Source organism: Helianthus annuus, chromosome 14 (assembly GCF_002127325.2).
Source record: "Helianthus annuus cultivar XRQ/B chromosome 14, HanXRQr2.0-SUNRISE, whole genome shotgun sequence".
Classification (NCBI taxonomy): Eukaryota; Viridiplantae; Streptophyta; class Magnoliopsida; order Asterales; family Asteraceae; genus Helianthus; species Helianthus annuus.
In genome coordinates this window covers 1,428,858-1,435,243 of record NC_035446.2, presented here as the reverse complement: position 1 = coordinate 1,435,243, position 6,386 = coordinate 1,428,858, and the positions used below count along the sequence as shown (strand labels likewise).

Here is a 6,386-nt window from a genome sequence, read left to right as displayed (position 1 = left end):
GTCGATCGAACAGCTAGTCGATCGAACAGCCATTCGATCGATCAGGCTGTCCGATCGATCAGGACCAAGTCCAACCGATCGACCAGGCCCACTCGATCGAGTGGCCTGTTCGACTGGGCCAGCCCAATTACAATTTTAACCAATTTCAACCCAATTTTCGCCCGATTTCACGCAAATCGATACCGTTTAACGCATAGTAATCTATCACTCACATAAATTGTCTGAAATCAGGACATTCTCCGGCACCGATTCCGCAAACCTAACCGAAAACGCGCTGTGAGTATACTTGACCCCTTTTATCGAATTTTGGGTGTAACATACGTTCCATAAAAACCAAACTTATCAAACGAATGATTTAATTGGACTATTTATCACTTGCGAATAACTGTTTGCATAGATATACGTGATGCTAGTACATGTATGCTAGGACTTATACTCGTGACGTCCCACCAAGACTAGTATAGTACTATTTCGCCCGACGGGGTCTAGTTATGCCATCAAGAGTCGAGCATCGAGGACTTAGCTGGTAGTATCAGTTTTGTGAGTATACATGTTGTGTATTACGTTTATGCATGTGGAAATTCGCAGCACTTTTAATCTATCATACTACACATATCAAACCTGTATACTCGCCAATACTTTTGTATTGACAAAGTTTTAACGTATGTTGCAGGTTTAGCCGAAGTTTACATCAAATCAAGCTAGGAAGTCTAGAAACTCATCTAAAATCTAGGTTGTCGGATTTGAATTGTTCGAGAGGACAAGAAATCTGTGATGACTTACGTGATTGTATTGTTTGTTAGTATGGGATGACAAATGTAATAAATATTATCGCAATATAGTTGTTATGGATTCTCTTGAGCAATCTGATTCGCCTAGTGCCGCGCCCCGATGATTCCGCCATCGGTTGGGGTGTGACAAAAACGGACCGTGAAATCTTGGTCTGACGTGATGAAGAAGGTGTAGAAGTAAGAAAAAGTGACGAAATCCGGCTAATTTCTGCAGAGAACCTCTTCCTGAGCTCTGATACCAATTGTAGGATCGTGTGAGGACCCGAACGAGTCGTTCAGAGGCTTTCTCCTTGGTTTCAGGTGCGGAATAACAAGAAACTAAGGTAGAAACAGCAGGCAAATCACTTTTAACTACTTGTTTATTGATTTCAAACGTTTACAGCTCAAATCTCGCACCGGCAGAGCTTCGGCACGATTTCTACCACTTCGTTACATTTGGGGACCTCTCATAGGGTATTTATAGGATTTCTGGTCCACTCATACGGCATGTCCGTATAAGCGGTCCAGAGTGATTGACGCTCGAGCGGTCCAGCTAGTTTGCCGCTCGAGCGGACCAGCCTATTTACCGTTCGAGTGGTTCAGCCCATTACTAACCAAATAAGCAATCCAGCAAGCCTAAAACTATACAATCTCACTAATTCTCTTATTACGCGCCCAGATCTAACAATCTAAGACAATGACTCGATACAAGACGGAATCAGCAGATGTAGTGTACCAACAGACTCCCCCTCAGATGTTGATGGAGTCGACTATTGAGTCACACCATTCTGTCTTCAGTTCTTCAGTCTTGATCAGTCTTCGGGCTACTCTCTCTTTATCATTCTATCATTTTAAGACACGAACGAAGATGTAGTCGACAGACAACTGCACTAACAGCCAACAATTAAGAATTGTTTTCCCCTACTTGCTGCATCAAAAACCAAATCACAAGCTTCTAATAAAAAACGAGCAGTTCTAGTAAGATTTGTAATATGAATACCTTTACGTTTTGTAGAGATATAAGGTGCCATTTTAGGATTCCATTTCCTAGTACCATGGCCAAAATGAACTCCTGCTTCCATCATCTCTTCTAAATTAATGTTCCAATATCTTCTTGTCATTTCTCCCCATACTGCCCCCCCTTTTTGAAAAAAGCGAAGAGGTACACTGAAATAAATAATTGTTCCGATGGAACCTTCTCTTCTACCGTAGATTGGCGTAGATACACAGCCCAAGCCATTATTCTTTTCTATTTGTTATTTTTTTGATTACTATTACCAAATCAAATGACTGCACCGAAAAACCAACGGATCCTTTTAAAAGATAAAAGAAAGGGGTGAATCTGCTCTTAGGTATCATGAAATCCTAAAAATCCTAAAAAAATGATTGTTCTTGTGTATCATGGAAATTCTTTGAAAGGCAAGAATCAAATCATTTTCTATGGTAGAACAAAATATCTTTCATTTCCCCCTCTAATAGATTCTTTTTTTTTTTTTGAGTTCAAAGGCAATGTTGTTAGGAATGTTGTTAGGTTCGCTTGAAGGTGTTTTGAAGCCGCTACCAACAGGTATCATCCCCCCCCCAGAACAACGTTTTCTTTTAGGCCTTTCAACCAATCGATACGCCCTAGGAGAGCTGCTTTTGCTAAAACTCGAGCGGTTTCTTGAAAACTCGCTTCGGATATGAAACTTTGAGTATTCATGGATGCTCTTGTTATTCCCAATAAGACGGCTTGGTAACAGATCGCTTCTTCCAAAGCGCGCCCCATTCGTTCCGCTCGCAACAATCCAATTAGTTCTCCGGGCGAAAAAACATTAGACATTTCATCTTCTGAAACCAACACTTTTGATGTTATTTGACGTACAATAATTTCTATATGCCTATTATGTATCTGCACCCCCTGGGATCGATAAACCTTTTGGACCTTATTAACCAAAGAGATACGACTTTGCACTATAGTTAGCTTAGCACCAACAAAGAATGCCCAAGGAATTCCATGAATTCTTGTTATACATTTGTTCCAACCCTCAATCCTCTTTTCAAGATTCATCGATATTGAATCAATCGAACGCACTTCTAACACCTGTTCCACTTTTGGAAGACCTTGCGTTATATCACCAGATCTTGATTTTTCATATATAAATGTAACTAATGTATCTCCTTCGTAAAGGATTTCCCCGTAATGTCCATGAACAGTTGCTCCTGGAGTAGCCAAATAAGGCTTAGCTGATCGTATTACCACAGAGTCAACTTGAAGAATTAGAACTTGACCTGATTTTAATTAGTAATTGTTTATCTGTAGCCGAGGTATCTATTCGGTTTGTACTATAATACCTTGTTTTGACTGTATCGCACTATGTATCATTTAGAACCCCCAAAATCCTCTACCTTTCATTTAAATAGACTTTCAAATGGAGAAATTCCAAAGGCTAGATAGATCTCACTACTTCTTATATCCACTTATCTTTCAGGAGTATATTTATGTACTTGCTCATGATCATGGTTTAAATGGATCGATTTTGTTGGAAAATGCAGGTTATGACAATAAATCCAGTTTACTAATTGTGAAACGTTTAATCATTCGAATGTATCAACAGAATCATTTGATTCTTTCTGTTAATGATTCTAAACAGACTGCATTTTTGGGGCACAACAAGAATTTTTATTCGCAAGTAATGTCAGAGGTTTCTTCAACCATTATGGAAATTCCATTGTCTCTGCGATTAATATCTTCCCTAGAAAGGAAAGGGGTAGTTAAATCCGATAATTTACGATCAATTCATTCCATGTTTTCTTTTTTAGAGGACAACTTTTCACATTTAAATTATGTATTAGATATACTAATACCTTACCCAGCTCATCTGGAAATCTTGGTTCAGGCTCTTCGCTATTGGATCAAAGATGCTTCCTCTTTGCATTTATTAAGATTCTTTCTCCATGAGTGTCATAATTGGGATAGTCTTATTACTTCAAATTCAAAGAAAGCCAGTTCTTTTTTTTTTTCAAAAAGAAATCAAAGACTATTCTTCTTCCTATATACTTCTTATGTATGTGAATATGAATCTGGCTTCCTATTTCTCCGTAACCAATCTTCTCACTTACGATCAACATCTTCTGGAGCCCTTATTGAACGAATATATTTCTATGGAAAAATAGAGCATCTTGCAGAAGTCTTTGCCAGGACTTTTCAAGCGAATTTATGGTTCTTCAAAGATTCTTTCATGCATTATGTTAGGTATCAAGGAAAATCAATTCTTGCTTCAAAAGGGACGTTTCTTTTGATGAATAAAAGGAAAGATTACTTTTTCAATTTCTGGAAATCTTATTTTTACCTGTGGTCTTATCCAGGAAGGATTTCTATAAACCAATTATCCAATCATTCCCTTGACTTTCTGGGTTATCGTTCAAGTGTGCGTCTAAAGCCTTCAATGGTACGCGGTCAAATGCTAGAAAATACATTTTTAATTAATAATGCTATTAAGAAGTTTGATAGTATTGTTCCAATTATGCCTCTGGTTGGATCGTTGGCTAAATCGAAATTTTGTAACGCATTGGGGCATCCTATTGGTAAGGCAATTTGGGCCGATTTATCAGATTCTGATATTATTGAGCGCTTTGGCCGTATATACAGAAATCTTTCTCATTATCATAGTGGATCTTCAAAAAAAAAAAAGTTTGTATCGAGTAAAATATATACTTCGACTTTCTTGTGCTAGAACTTTAGCTTGTAAGCATAAAAGTACTGTACGTGCTTTTTTGAAAAGATTCGGTTCGCAATTATTGGAAGAGTTCTTTACGGAGGAAGAACAAGTTTTTTCCTTGACCTTTCCAAGAGTTTCTTCTATTTCGCGAAGGTTATCTAGAAGGCGGATTTGGTATTTGGATATTGTTTGTATCAATAATTTGGCCAATCATTAATGATTCGTTATGAAACGTTGTAAAAAAAATAGATTCTAAAATGAAAAGCTAAAAAAATGATCGATTTCTATTCTGAAATGTTGATGTAGTATGTAGTAAGGATTAAATCAACTGAGTATTCAGTCTTTTCTTGTCTAATGAAAGAACTGAGTTTTAGATGTATACAGAGGGAAAGCCGTGTGCAATGAAAAATGCAAGCACGGCTTGGGGAGGGATTTTTACTTATTTAACAAAGAAATTATCTACTCCATCCGACTAGTTCCGGGTTCGAATCCCGGGCAACCCATTGTCATAGTTTAATTCTATTATATGTTATATTTTTTAATTCTATTATATGTATAGTGTATAGAAATTTTTGCAAACCGTTTTTTTCTTTACAAAAAATTGAAATATACCCAGCTAGTGTTGGTTGACACGCGCATATAAGTCATGTTATACTGTTAAATAACAAGCCGTTGGTTTTCCATTTGAAAATTCGTGCACTTGGGAGTCCCTGATAATTAAATAAAACCAAGATTTTACCATGACTGCAATTTTAGAGAGACGCGAAAGCGAAAGCCTATGGGGTCGCTTCTGTAACTGGATAACTAGCACCGAACCCAAGCAAAACCAAGGACACAGAAGACTGAACACGCCCCGTGCTCAGCGAGCACGGGGCCGTGCCCAAGAAGCAGCAGAAAAGACAAACCTTTAGAAGCTTCTATTGCCCACCACGGTGCCGTGCCCAGTGGACACAGGGGCGTGGTCAGACTCCTGCAGGCGCATTTATTGTAATTGCGAATTACAATTAATGAGGAGAGAGACAAGGATGGACACGGGGCCGTGCCCGAGCTTCTGTTCAGCCTATAAATAGGAGTGCTTGGAGACATTTCAACTCATCCCTTAGCACACCACATCTCTCACACTTCACCCACCACCCACCACCACCATAACACCATCATCCACCATCATCCATTGTCCATCATAGAGTGTGTGAGTCATCTCGGGATCCAAGATTGATCGTAAGAGTTCTTGACAATCAAAGGCCATGTTTGCCTAAGTATCTTACATCACTTGGTGAAGACAAGTGTTTAGTGTAATACTTTTTATTTTTAATCTTTTGCACTTTTTAATTGGTTTTGTATTAATGACTTTAATTACTAGTTTCTTATGTTGAAGGTGATTCTTCCTTATCGTTTGTCCGTGGTGTCTTGGCATTATTTTACTGTCTATATAAAATAAAAGATTTTCACCATTCATATCTCCACGGTCTATATGGAGGTATGTTGGCTACCTGGTCGGGGGTTAAGGGAACGCTTTGGTAAGAGTCTTGCCGTTATTCAGCGTTTAGAGATCTTGCAAGGGATCTGGGTCAAATTTAGTAGGACCTCCTTCAATACCCAAAGGTATTGGATGGCGGGGGTCCAAACTCTTTGATCCCCTCATAATTTAAACTACTATTAAAACTTTAACCCAGCTATTTAGGATTGTATCCCTACTGACTCAGACTACTTAGCTGAGGGTAACGTCGCCTTCAAAAGAGGGGCCTACCACATTATGCATTAATAACTTAATTAATTATCTTTCAATAATCCGACCCTTTAGGATTGTATCCTTGCTGACTCAAACTACTGGGTTGAGGGTAACGTCGCCTTCAAAAGAGGGGCCTACTACAATAACTAAGATAATCTCTTAAACAAGTGCAAAAGTGCGAAAATA

General features: G+C 38.5%; 1 pseudogene; it reads left to right on the top strand.

Annotated features, from left to right (window-relative positions):
• The first annotated feature begins 3,059 nt into the window (after positions 1-3,059).
• On the top strand, positions 3,060-4,936 carry LOC118486344 (annotated as a pseudogene).
• The last annotated feature ends 1,450 nt before the right edge of the window (positions 4,937-6,386 follow it).